The 15,163-nt window shown below is 36.4% G+C and overlaps 1 long non-coding RNA gene across 1 annotated transcript; it reads right to left on the reverse strand.

The window, feature by feature from the left end:
* Positions 1-5,118: 5,118 nt before the first annotated feature.
* Positions 5,119-11,753, reverse strand: LOC118761520. The gene is made up of 3 exons (XR_004997441.1): positions 11,743-11,753; positions 11,244-11,248; positions 5,119-5,250 (listed from the first exon to the last, which is right to left on the reverse strand). It is a non-coding gene; the product is annotated as an uncharacterized LOC118761520 (long non-coding RNA).
* Positions 11,754-15,163: the final 3,410 nt, after the last annotated feature.

Genomic DNA, 15,163 nt, shown 5'->3' on the forward strand with positions numbered 1-15,163 from the left:
CATGAAAGGAGAAAAAACACAATATTCAGTCTAGTGGGAATGTGTTAGAAATGAAACCAATGCGTAGCACTTCAAGCTACTATAGTAACAAAGATCTCCAGCACCATCAGTCACTTCTATTCACTGGTGATGAGGTCACTTCGCATATTATTATTTTTTCGTGTTGAGGGTAAAATATAGTTTGTACAATAGATGTTCTCAGAAGACAAATTTCCCCAATTTTTACGATTACAATTAGAAATTATTACATCTGTTATCTCATGATCTCATTCTCTTTCAATCTTTCTTTGCTTATCATATACATACCCACACATACGTATGCATATATGTGTGTGTGTTTGTGTGCGTGTGTTGTGTGTGTGTGTGCATACGCATGCGTCTATATCAATATATCTGTCTATATATATATTCATATATATATATATGTTTATATATATTCTTACTGTTCTTCTTTTATTATTTACTCATGTACATTATATGAGTTATAAACTGAGTATGTATATATACATATATATATATTATATATATATATATATATATATATATATATATATGATTGTTAAGGGAATATTATCAGATTTTCTACTTCTTCACTCCTTCTTTCTCTCTTTCTACCGACCTACATCTCTTTATATCAGTTTTTTTCTCTTCGCTTCTTCTTCTTTTAACTGAATGCACTGATCAGAAGATTTTTCAATACAGCGATGTTAAAATTCTAAACCTTATATAATTATGCGTTATGTTCAATTGATTAGTTGTGTGACACCATACAGAACCCGTCTATTACACTAGCCAATCAATCTGAGCGAACAAGAGTTAAGCTTAACACAGCCTAAGGACTCAACCTTTATTATCAACAGTAACGAGATAAGAACACTCGATCCCCGGAGCGATAGACGGAAACGCTACAGACAGAGCAAGATACAATATATAATTCCTGTTCATCAAAAGTGAAAGTGAAACTACAAGACTAACAAATCCTGACAGCAAGAGTTGTTGTAAACTAATCGCTTTTCTACGAAGTAGCTTTCATAGTCGTATGTGATATATACTAACCACCACATGTGACCACTTACTGGCACAATGTACAGAGAACCGTATTAAAACTTGACTCAACTGCCCACAGGTCATGTCTGATTTAATACATTATATCTTTTTTGTACGTGGCGTTGACGACAGCTTGTGAAGTTCTCGATTTTCAGGTCAGGCTCAAGTGATAAGATATCGTGGTCTTTCAAAATTGCTTTCAACAGAAGATAAAAGTGTCTGGAAAAACAAAAATGATAAAATAAAATAAAATAAACATATAATAAAATGAAATAAAACGGTAAGAATGAAAGAAATATGGAAGGGAAGAACGAAAGAAAGAAAGAAAGAAGTAAAGAAAGAAAGAAAGACAGAAGAAAGAAAAGGAAGGAAGGAAGGAAAATAATAAGAAAGAAAGAAAGGAAGAAGGAAAGAAAGGAAGAAGGAAAGAAAGAGATAAAGTAACAGATTATAATAAATTTTCGACAGGAAATTAAAAAGAGAATTTAATCTGGAAATTATATATTTAGATTATTTCTCTAACACTCTGTGGTTATTCTTTCAGTAAATCATGTCTGTTTCTCTCCTACTTTCTTTCATAGTACCTCTCTCTAAGCCCAACCTCTCTCTCTCTTTCTCTCTCTCTTTCTCTCTCTCACTCGAAGATTCTCTCATTTATTCTTTCTTTCTTTCTCTTTCTCTCCCATCGACGAGAGTGTGAACTGGTGGGCGGTAGGTTTTGATAAAGTTGTTTTAGGTAATTTAAGGAATCAAATGTTCTGTGATAAATTTAGTAGTATTGGTCTTTTTGTTGATGGTGCTGACGATTGTGTAGGTGTTGTTGCTTGTGTTGTTGGGGATGGGGCTGGTGTTGTTGCTTGCGTTGTTGAAGCTGGGGTTGGTGCTGTGGCCGGCGCTGGTAGTGTTATTACTCTTGAATTTGATGTGATTGTTTTTCATGCTGAAAGTGTTACAAGTGGCTGTTTTTTTTATTGCATTATTGTTGTTGAGATTGATGCTGCCATTATGTGGTTGGTCCTATTACAGTTCATTGGACCATTTTATGGTAACAATCGTGTCAAAATACAGATGTTGTTGTAATGCTGTTGATGATATCGCGCTGTTCTTGTTTTGTTATTCTTATTGCTCTTGTTTTTCCTATTACTCTTATTCTACCCAATATGGCTAACTCTCATTGAACAATTCTATGGTCAAGCCATTTCAGCCATAAGCATATGTGTTCAATATCGGTACGGCTAACTCTCATTGATCAATTCTATGGTCAAGCCATTTGAGCCATAAGCATATGTGTTCAATATCGGTACGGCTAACTCTCATTGATCAATTCTATGGTCAAGCCATTAGAGCCATAAGCATATGTGTTCAATATCGGTACGGCTAACTCTCATTGAACAATTCTATGGTCAAGCCATTTGAGCCATAAGCATATGTGTTCAATATCGGTACGGCTAACTCTCATTGATCAATTCTATGGTCAAGCCATTTGAGCCATAAGCATATGTGTTCAATATCGGTACGGCTAACTCTCATTGATCAATTCTATGGTCAAGCCATTAGAGCCATAAGCATATGTGTTCAATATCGGTACGGCTAACTCTCATTGATCAATTCTATGGTCAAGTCATTTGAGCCATAAGCATATGTATTCAATATCGGTACGGCTAACTGTCATTGATCAATTCTATGGTCAAGCCATTTGAGCCATAATCATATGTGTTCAATATCGGTACGGCTAACTCTCATTGATCAATTCTATGGTCAAGCCATTTGAGCCATAAGCATATGTGTTCAATATCGGTACGGCTAGCTCTCATTGATCAATTCTATGGTCAAGCCATTTGAGCCATAAGCATATGTGTTCAATATCGGTACGGCTAACTCTCATTGATCAATTCTATGGTCAAGCCATTTGAGCCATAAGCATATGTGTTCAATATCGGTACGGCTAACTCTCATTGAACAATTCTATGGTCAAGCCATTTGAGCCATAAGCATGTGTTCAATATCGGTACGGCTAACTCTCATTGAACAATTCTATGGTCAAGCCATTTGAACCATAAGCATATGTGTTCAATATCGGTACGGCTAGCTCTCATTGATCAATTCTATGGTCAAGCTATTTGAGCCATAAGCATATGTGTTCAATATCGGTACGGCTAACTCTCATTCATCAATTCTATGGTCAAGCCATTTGAGCCATAAGCATATGTGTTCAATATCGGTACGGCTAACTCTCATTGATCAATTCTATGGTCAAGCCATTTGAGCCAGAAGCATATGTGTTCAATATCGGTACGGCTAACTCTCATTGATCAATTCTATGGTCAAGTCATTTGAGCCATAAGCATATGTGTTCAATATCGGTACGGCTAACTCTCATTGATCAATTCTATGGTCAAGCCATTTGAGCCATAAGCATATGTGTTCAATATCGGTACGGCTAACTCTCATTGAACAATTCTATGGTCAAGCCATTTGAGCCATAAGCATGTGTTCAATATCGGTACGGCTAACTCTCATTGATCAATTCTATGGTCAAGCCATTTGAACCATAAGCATATGTGTTCAATATCGGTACGGCTAGCTCTCATTGATCAATTCTATGGTCAAGCCATTTGAGCCATAAGCATATGTGTTCAATATCGGTACGGCTAACTCTCATTCATCAATTCTATGGTCAAGCCATTTGAGCCATAAGCATATGTGTTCAATATCGGTACGGCTAACTCTCATTGATCAATTCTATGGTCAAGCCATTTGAGCCAGAAGCATATGTGTTCAATATCGGTACGGCTAACTCTCATTGATCAATTCTATGGTCAAGCCATTTGAGCCATAAGCATATGTGTTCAATATCGGTGCAATCTATTAAGGGCTACATTTATATTAGACGGGCGTGTTTTGCCCGATAAAGATTCAGCTCCTGTTTTTGCAGATCAAATGACGGCGAAAGTATCTCCTTGTTACCATTCTATTTCTTTGTATCTAATATTGCATTATCAAATATTGACATTCCTTTATATTTCTGTAGAGGAATAAGGTATGACATGGGGGAAAGTTAACTGCTATTTTTGTAAGTTAAAATGGTCGCCTAGCTAAATCGTGGTCATGGAGGTGCTGCCTCAGCTGTTCTCGTAAAGCCGCTCTACAACTACGTGTTTTTGGCCTCCCCTTCCCACACTGCACAGTACCTTGAGTAACTGACTTCTACCCTGGCCTTCGGTCGATCAGCGAATTTGGTAATAGAGAGAAACTGTGTGGAAGTCTGTTGTAAATATATATATATATATATATATATGTGTGTGTGTGTATTTCTTTTTTTTTTGTGTGTGTGTGTATACATACATATACAGGGGTGGACAAAATAATGGAAACACCCTAAAGGTATGAATTCGTACAAAGTTTGAATTGTTTCCAAAAGAATTTTTGTCCATTCTTCAGCTAAAATAGTCTCCAGTTCTTGTAGTGATGATGGTGGAAGATATTGACACCTTACTTGTTTTTATAAAATGCACCATAAATGTTCAATAATATTGAAATCTGGGGACTGTGATGGCCAGATAAAATGTTCAGCTAAACTAGAATGTTCCTCGTGCCATTCAATAACACCTTGAGCTGTGTGAATTTGTCCATTATCATCCTGAAAGATTGCGTTTCCCTCCGGAAACAGTTCCGCATCCTTAAGATGAATTTGATCAGATAAAATGCTTAAATAGTATTGACTATTAATTCTACCGTGAAGGGAAACCATTGGGCCGGCGGATCTCCAAGATACAGCACCCTCCAGCCCCACCCCCACCCCGATCATCACAGATTCGCTTCCATGTTTAACAGTTGGAAGAAGGCAGTCTGGGTCAAAAGCTTCTTTTGGCTGTCTCAACACGTATACTCGGCCGGTGGTCGGAAATAAGGTAAAGGGCGGTTGACCGAGAAAATAACATTTTTCCACTGCCCTAGGGACCAATTCTGTAAGTTTTTACTCCACTCTAAACGTTTTGCAACGTTTGTTTTTGAAAGTAGCGGTTTTCTTTTATTGCAGCCCTCCCGTGAAATTGCGGTGAACAGTTTTTTGTTGAAACTGGGTTCTCGAGGTGGTCATTAAGCTCTGCAGTAATTTTGGGAGCTTTACTTTTGTAATCTTTTCTAACAATTCGCGTAAGAGTCCAATGGTCCTTATCTGAAAGTTCTGGTTTTCTTCCGGAGCTTTGTTTCGACGCGGAGGTTTTTCCCTCTTTCTCAAAGGTTGTCATTACTTTCGAGACAGTACTTCTTGATGCACCAAACATTTTGGTTGTTTTCGTTACGCTAGCTCCTGCCATTCGAGCACCAACTATTTGACCTCTTTGAAAGTCCGACAGATCTGTCATGTTAATGAATTTTAATTACCTTTTTCTGATGATATCTGAAAAGAAACAGCAATTTTAGCAAAACATATTCAGCAACACAAATAATAAATAAAAAGAACAAAAAGCTTAAGACGGTTTTATAGAAATTTCAAAATTATGATGCTATGATGGTAAATTTGTCCATTATTTTTTCTAACCCCTGTATGCATACACACACACACACACATACACACAACACACACACACACACATATATATATATATTATATAAAGTTAATCCAACCATGAAAGCACAACAAAACACAACATCGCGAGGACGTGGAACAAATATAGTATTATTGGACGCTCGGGAAAGAAGGAAAGAAGGACGGCTTAACGTTTCGAGCGGAGCTCTTCGTCAGAAACATAGGAGAAGGAAAGATCCAGAGAAGGGAAGACAGAGGAAAAAAATCGCCAATATATATGAAACATGAACTATTTATCTATAGAATATTTGCAATTAACAAATTTAATGAATAGGTGTGTGGTTAAGAAGCTCACTTTAGAACTTTCAGGTTCAGTCTTACTGCGCGGCAACTAAGGAAAATTGTCTTCTGCTATAGCTCCGGGTTGACCAATGCATTTTGAGTGAATTTCGTCAACGCAAACTGTATGGAAGCCCGTCGAATGATATACGTCTGTGTGTGTTTGTGTGTATGGGTCTGCATACCTTCGTACTTCTGTTTGTAGTCTCGCGACTGACAAACTATGTTGGTTTGTTTACATCCTCGTAACATACAGCTGTTTGGCAAAAGAAACTGATAGAATATGAGACTTAAAATTACTGGTGCATGTGCTAGTGGTGTATATAAATTTATAGAATTGTCTTTAAGATAAAAAAAAACGGAGGCTTGAATATTTGTAGTTGAAATGAGTATGAAATTAGCCAAGCTAAGATATTCTTCTTTTGAGACGTTCATTAAGTATTGTCTTGTATTCAAAAGACGAGTGAATATAAATCTTCAAGTAGATTTCATACACAAATTATAAAATATCGTCTTTGTTTTGCGTTCCCCCTTTACATATAGCGGTGCCATACAATACGTAGCATCATAAAAAATGCACTCGATTCCGTTAGTTCGAGTCACCTGTACTTTAATAAAATTGACGTAGAGTGAATGATACAGCACAATTGATTAAACAGGCTTCTGACTTAAAAACTATGCAAAGTATGTGGGAATATACATCTGATAGAAAATTGCAGTATGTAATAATGTACAAAAATCTGATTTAAAAGAGAAGATACTGAAGGTGTGAACACATACAACTCAACAGCAACGAGTACATAACTAAGAATATCGATGCTGTATTTGAAGCGAAGGTATCATGTCACTATTATAAAGCAGCGAAGCATTGATATTTGTAGCTTTTCTTTTTAATTTTCTTAGCTATCTTTAATTTTCTTAGCTATCTTATTATATTATGAAGTGCATATTGCGGGATTCATCGGCATTATCTATTTGGGTACAACTCCACATTTATCGTAGTATTTAGACTTGTGATCAAAATTATGTGTGCGCGAGCTATTTCTGTGTATGCATATATATATATATATAGAGAGAGAGAGAGAGAGAGAGATAGATAGATAGATAGATAGATAGATAGATAGATAGATAGATAGATAGATAGATAGATAGATAGATATATTATAGTTTATAAGTTAGACATATGTTCTCTATATAGAATATACTTCGAGGTGCTCAGAGATTTCAACTTGAGCCCGGTAGATGAGAAATGCAATGACAAGCAAGTTAGGCAAATCAATTCACACAGAATATTAAATACATTAATAGAAGAAAATGTACATGTGTATGGATATAAATAGTCTGACTTATAGAACATTAATGACATCAGGAGTTGAATAGGTAGAGTTTTACGAGTCCAAACCGGTTTCTGGTGGTCCGGAATAATGATAGTTACTTCGATCCATTATCGAATAACACCACCCCCGTCTTCAAGGGAGAGTTGTACACTGGAGAATTTACATCTGACGTGTTGTAAAATTCGCCAATGTAAAATTCTCCCTGAAGAAGGAGACGGTGTTATCCAATAATGGCTCCAAGCAACTATAATTATTCCGGACCAACAAGCCCCAGAAACAGGTGTTAAACTCTACCCGTTTAACTCCTGATATCATTTATATTCTGTAACGGACTATTCTACTACAACACACACAACACAAAAAACATACACACACACACACACACACACACACAACACACACACACACACACATATATATATATAATATATATATATATATAATATGTAATAAACTTTCGAGAGAACGTGAAATAACTTTTTCATTCAAATAATATTCGTCGAAGTGCATTTACATGCTATAAAGAATGGCATGTAAATATTAGGGCGAAAAACCCTTCTTAGAATAGGAAAACTCGAAAGCTGCTCGTGGAACTCGAACACAAATTCTCTTGTAGAAACCGACTGGAGTTTTGTCATTGGACCAAAGCAATCCTTTGAATTTCTGTATCCATTTTAGAATAATGCTTCTCGAAGTGCATCACATAGTTGTAAAGAATAGCAAGTAAATAATGGATTAACAAACTTTTGTTTGGATAGTAAAACTCGAAAAAGCTGAAGACTGCCCGTTGGACTCGCATCCTTATCTCCTTTAGACATAACGAGCGTTAACATTGGACAAGATCGATCCAATCATTGAACGCTGGCAGAATCGTTATCGCGCCGGGCGAAATGCTTAGTCGTATTTCGTCTGTCTACGTTCTGAGTTCAAATTCCGCCGACGTCTATTTAGCTTTTCATCCTTTCGGGGTCGATTAAATAAGTAGCAGTTACGTACTGGGATCGATTTAATCGACTGGTACCTTCCTCCAAAATTTCGGGCCTTGTGCCTAGAGTAGAAAATATATATATATATATATATATGCTATTAAGTTAGCATGGCCTGGGCAATAATGGCCGAAACCATACAAAGTATCAAAGTATAGTATATAAATTTGTATGCGATCTACTTCGCGAACCATTATTAAATGAATTAATACGTGCATATAAATGTCCATGTGTATATGTGCGTATACATACATATATGTATATATATATATATATTATTATATATATATACATACATACATATTATATATATATATATATATATTATATATATATATATATAGTATTATATATATATATATACATACATATACATATATAGTGAGAGGGAGGAGATAACTAGTTCTATAGCTATTGTTATTGGTACCTGTCTTTATCCTCTTTATCCTTAAATCTCCTTTTCTATAAATATATGTATACCTATGTGCACGCGCACACACACACACACACACCACAAACACACACCCAAACACACATATATGTATATACATAGGTATCTATGAATCTATACCTAGTTTTCTTTATACGCGTGCGTGTATGCATGTGTGTATGCGTGTGTGAAGTATGTGTATTTCTGTTTATATAATATTTAAACAGATGACTATAACTGCTTCACTTTCTGGAAAATAAACACTTTGGATTCATCACTATAAAAATCAGTTACTTATAAATATATATTGGACACTCTATTACATATTTATGCTGCTGACTGACAACGATTCTAAACGGTGTCAAAACAGTAAAAACAAAAGAAGAAAAATGAACGAGATATTTTGAATAGTATAAAGTTATGCTGCTATTTATTGTATGGTATTTTCTTCTCATGAAATTCTTCTTATTTCTTTCTGCCTCACACAAACAACGATGTTTCTATTTACTTTCTGTCATCGCAGTTTGTTTATCAGTTCATCTATAATATATCTGTTTTTATCTACTAGTTAGCTATCTATATATGCATGTGTGTGTGTGTGTGTGTGTGTTGTTGTTGTTGTTGCTGTTGTTGTTGTTGTGTGTGTGTGTGTGTGTGTGTGTGTATGTATGGATATACATACGTATGCGTGTATGTCTATGCATATTTGTAAATAGATGTATGTACGTATGTACGTATATAGAGAGAGCGAGAGACGGTGGGGGATGAGAGAGGTAGAGAGAGAAAGACAAGCAGGCAGATAAGCGTGAGAAAGATAAGAAAGAAAGAAAGAAAGAAAGAAAGAAAGAAAGAAAGAAAGAAAGAAAGAGAGAAAGGAAGAAGGAAAGAGAGAGAGACAGACAGAAAAGGACAAAGAAAGAAAAAGAAAGAAAGGAAGGAAGGAAGGAAGGAAATAATAAAGAAAGGAAGAAAGAAAGAACAAAAAGAAGGACGATACAGAAGAACAGACACTTGTATATCCAACTAATCCGAGGTGGTGGTCCATGTGGGAATAGTTAATCTAGAAAGTAAAGGAAGTGAATGTATACCGACGGGTGTTGTCCTCGTCAGCGTGGAGAAGAAACTATTCGAGAATATAATTATAACAACACAATGACACAATGACGATGAATAAATACGGTGAAACTTAGTAATAATCTGAAAAAAAGTGGGTAAGAAACAAAAAACAAAACAAAAAAGGAGAGAGGAGGGGAAGTGGGAGAGGAGGTGAAGATCAGTGAGAGGAGGAGGAAGTGCAGGAGGATGGGGACGAGCAGGATTATAGAGAAGAAGAACTGGCTTCGTGTGTATGTTTTACGGAGACGCTATTACCTGAGAATTAGGTGGAAACTGAGGAAAATAAACTAATCTATCGGAGAATCAACAAAGAGTAGCGAGTTATGTGAATGAAGATTACTCGAGTGAAAGTACTTGTGTAGGTTTCTATAATATGTATTTTTTGCTTTTTATTCTTTTATTTGTTTCAGTCATCCGACTTCGGCCATGCTGGAGCACCGCTTTCAATCCAAGAAGTCAACCATCCCCCCACGACTTATCCTTTTGTAAGCCTTGTATTTATTCTCACGATCTCTTTCACCGAACCGCTATATTACGGGAACGTAAACAAACCAATATCCGTCGTCAAGCGATGGTGGCGGGCACAAACTCAGATACACACACACACACACACACACACAAACACACACACACAAATATATACATACTTATATATACTGTGTATATATAAGTATGTTTGCGTCTACCAAATCCACTCAGAAGGCTTTGGTTGGCCCGAGGGTAGAGTATCTTTATGTATCCAGAAATGTGTGTTTTATCTGTGTATTCTGTAGATAGATGCATGTGATATTATATTTTTGACGTATTTGTATATTTGAAGTGCTATGCACGTGTGTGAACAGCGTGAGTATGTGTGTGTGTTGGTTAAATTGTAAATGTGATGAAATTATATATTGGAATAAAGATGACAGAAAATTAACATAAGAATTCAATCCATGTGTGTAGAAAAGTGAAAAGGAGGAAAATAACTTCCGATCGTTTCGAATGCTGCAGTTTTGGCACCTGACGAGCGAGGCAAGTCTGAAAATGGAATGCTTGAATATATGATATATTGAATATATGGATTTTACACCAAGCATGCCATCCTCTACTCACAATTCATTTTCCTGCGACATTTCTGCAGCCACGACTACGACTTCAGAACCCAGTATCAATATTATTTTCGGTATTTACTGAACTTGAGTGACGACAAATCTTAGTCCAACCGCCCTTCACCCTCGTTCACAGAGTCTACCGCACCCCTGCCCTCTGTCTTTGCATCCCTCCTACGAATAATATCCCTTCCTCACTTCTCACCCTTAATAATATCTCTCAAGTACAATGTTCTACAAAACTTCCGACACAGGTACTTATCTTTTCGTTTTTCAGTGGACCTGCAATTTGGTAATTTGCTAGTCTGTAGCTTCTCCTTTTCCTTCAACCAGCTCATACACCCTTAATAACGTTCCTGCACACACTTTTGCTGTCAGATGGTACTGGAAGCTTCCGCTTACATTAAGCGAACTCGTCGCGGATTTGGATAACAAATTACAGAATACCACCTGCACACACTTCCTGCAAACGAATCACCTGCCAGCTGCTTTCAGTGGATTATACCATAAGGTACATCTTCGGTTTTGGTTTTGCCGTGCACGCCAGACTCCTATCTCTCGCCTCCGCAAAGAAAGCAAACTTATTTCTAAGACCTTTTACCGTACGTAACCTTGTTTTTAAAAGATACTTTTCTTTTACACAAATTATTCGAGTAAAAAAGCTCGTACTCACCCAGCCACAGTCACACACGCACACATACGCACCCACGCGTGCACACACGCGCAAATACTCACACACACTCACTCTTATACACCAAACGCAAACAAGCACACATAAACAGATTTCTGAAGGTACACAATAGTTTTGACAAAATCACATACAGCAGTGTCAGCTAAACACATAGATGAAACACAACAAATACACAGTTCGGAAGATATACATACATACATACATACATACATACATACATACATACATACATACATACATACATACACAAATGCTTTCTGCATCATTCGGATTAATTCTCAACTAAATTCCATAGATGTTCTTTTCCAGAATAAATTTCTATTACACAAACTACACAATCCAACGAATGCGTGCGCATGTACTCTTGATACGCTTACACACACACACAGTATATACCTATAAGGTAACACAGATATAGATCAGATAAACACGCATACTTAAACTATTCACAAAAGCACAACTGCACTTGTCATACACGCATATACGGAACACACAAACGCATATAATACACCCACTCACGGATACACCCACACATACACACACATACACGCACACACAAACACACACACACACACACACGCATGCGCACATGAATACAAACACACACACACGCATGCGCATACGTAAAGACGTGCACGCACACGATTTCAGACACGCAATCTAAGTTCTTGCCCCTCACTTCATCTGTTAATTCTCTGACGTTAAAACCCACTTTCGTATTTTTCTCACTTCCGCTTCATTCTCTATAATGGCATCCTCGTCAAACGTAGAACTTTACTTGTAAGTTATTTCTTAATTTTTAGATTTTCTGTTTTTTTTTTTTTTTTTCACTTTTCCCTTGTTTTTATTTTGTGCTTTTCCTTTTCTGCACACTGTTGGAGAACCTACAAAACCCAAACGTAAAATAAAGATTTCCTTCTCTCTGCCCAGCATCAAAGAAATAGGAAATATATTCGTTATCCTTGCGTTGTTAAAGCACAGACAAACACGCACGCACACACACACACACACAGACACACGCACGCACACACACACACACACATATAAGACACACACTCACACATACTCACTCACCCACTAGCGCTCACACTTATATATTATCAAGCTGTATGACCGTTTTCCTTGTATTTAATAATATAACTTCAATCTTTTCTTAAGCTGTGTACCTAAGTCTATCTTACTATCTGGCTAGCTCGCTATCGTTGTGACTATCCACACATTTATCAGTCTTTCTCTCTATCCATGTTGCAGTCTTCTCCACTTTCTTCCCCTCTAGTCTTTTGTCATTACCGACAATACATTATTTCTCCCATAATTCCCACCTAATGTTATTTCCTCTCAAGCAATAATTCTGTATTTTTTCTTTTTCTTTTTTAGCTCTGTTTAGCTCGATATATTTCTCTTTTCAACTAATTTCTTACTTCACTTCCTCTTGCTCTCTCGTATTCGCCTCACATTCTCAAACAAAATCTCGCTACCTCTCCCTTAATTTGTCATTTGAATTTTGTATCACTCTCTTACGCCTCTCTCCTTCACTCACCATCTTTCTCTCACTATCTTTCAGCTTCTATACCTCTCTACATTGTCTCTCTCTCTCTCTCTCTCTCTCTCTCTTCCCCTCTCTTTTTCTCTCACTTTCTCTCTCTATTCCTATATTTTCTCTCACTTTCTCTCTCTTCCCCTCTCTTTCTCTCTCTCTCTCTTCCTCTCTTTTTCTCTCACTTTCTCTCTCTTTCCCCGGTATCCCTCGTTGTCTTTCTCTCTCTCATTCAATGAAAATTTCTCAATTCTTTCAATATTATCATTGTTCTTTAACCCTAGGTGAACCCAATCATGCAACCCTACGATCAAACTCATGCTAACCATGCCAGTTCTATCTACTTTTCAAATGCATTATATCATCTCTAACAGTATATTCGATTTTACCTTGTTTTAAACACTACAATTTGACTTCAGAAGAGATAAGCTACAGATCCTGCGATGACTTGCGACCAATTTAGCAGTTGCTCGCATGATACATTGGTGACAAACTGTGTTCGCAAATCGCTGTTCTTATACGCAATATTTTCCACCAAGCTGTGTCTTATTCGCTGAAAACTCACTCTATCTTAGTTAACGATGTCCATCATCTACCCAATCTCTTTCTTTTCTCTCACTCTCTCTCACACAAACTCTCTATCTCTATCTCTCTCTCATTTTCTCATGAAACATCTGTTGAGATAATTCGCCAATAATTCTTTGCCTTGCCTGCCATCTTTATTATCCGTTGTCATGCATTTTCCCTCGCATATTATAAAACTCCATTCATGTATTTCCGTCTCACTATCTGCATTTGTCTTGCTTACGCTCTTGTTCTCTCTCTCCCTCTCTCTCTCTCTATCTCTCTCTCTCTCGATTTCACTCTCTCTTTCTCTCTTTATTATTTATGTATATATGTATATGCCTATATCCATATCGTTCTGAATATGTGTACGTATATCTGCATGTGTGCGTATGTATATATATATATATATAATATATATATATATATATATATATATACATATAAGAGAAAAGATATATGTGCATGAATATATATATAACATACACGTTTACATACATACATGCATACATAAATACATACAAACATACATGCCTACATACATACATACATACATACATACATACATACGTACATACATACATACATACATACATACAAATGTATATCTATATTACATCGGATTTGGATGTAATACACAACTCAACACTAGAATTCTGTCGACACATTTTGAGAATGTTTGACCGTCAAGTCGACCCTACACCAGGAGTAATTACTGTTATTTTGTCCCTCAGTGAAATTACCTATATTTTCATCAACATTTTGTCTCTATTCTTTGTTTTCCCGAGTTACGAAAATTGTACATTCCGGTTATTGTTCGAATAGCTTGTAAAGGTGGAAAATATGTGAGTGGTAATGGTGGTGGTGGTGGCAGAGGTGGCGGTGGAGGTAGTAGTGTTTGTGGCGGGAGTAGTAGCTGTAGTAGCAGTGACAGCAGCAGCAGCAGCAGCAGCACAGCGGCAGTAGTAGTAGTAGTAGTTAGTAGTAGTAGTAGTAGTAGTAGTAGTTAGATTAAGAAGGAGGAAGAGAAGGAAGAAGAGGAGAACGGGGAGAGGAGGTACACACGCGGTCACATATATATATATATATGTATATGTATATGTATATATATATATATATATATGTATATATATATATATATATATATATATATATGTATATATATATATATATATATATATATATATATAATTATGTGAAATAGAAAGATGAATAATCTTGTAGTAGATTAATCAAAAGTTTAACCGATACCTTGGTAGCAAAAATCACAGCAGTAAACAGCACGGTTGGAGGTACAACCATATGGTGTTGCAACCGTGCGTTGGTGCGGATAATTGAAATTAAAATATTATTGGTGAATTGAAGAAATGGAGCTGAACGCAGATTGAACAGAAATCGTTTTATTTCACTCTACACGTGTTTCGAAAGGCACAATTTACCAAAATCCGATTGAATAATGGAACCATATTGTGTCTTTCTCTTCAGGAAGAAATA

This window comes from Octopus sinensis, unplaced genomic scaffold (genome assembly GCF_006345805.1).
Source record: "Octopus sinensis unplaced genomic scaffold, ASM634580v1 Contig14632, whole genome shotgun sequence".
Taxonomy (NCBI): Eukaryota; Metazoa; Mollusca; class Cephalopoda; order Octopoda; family Octopodidae; genus Octopus; species Octopus sinensis.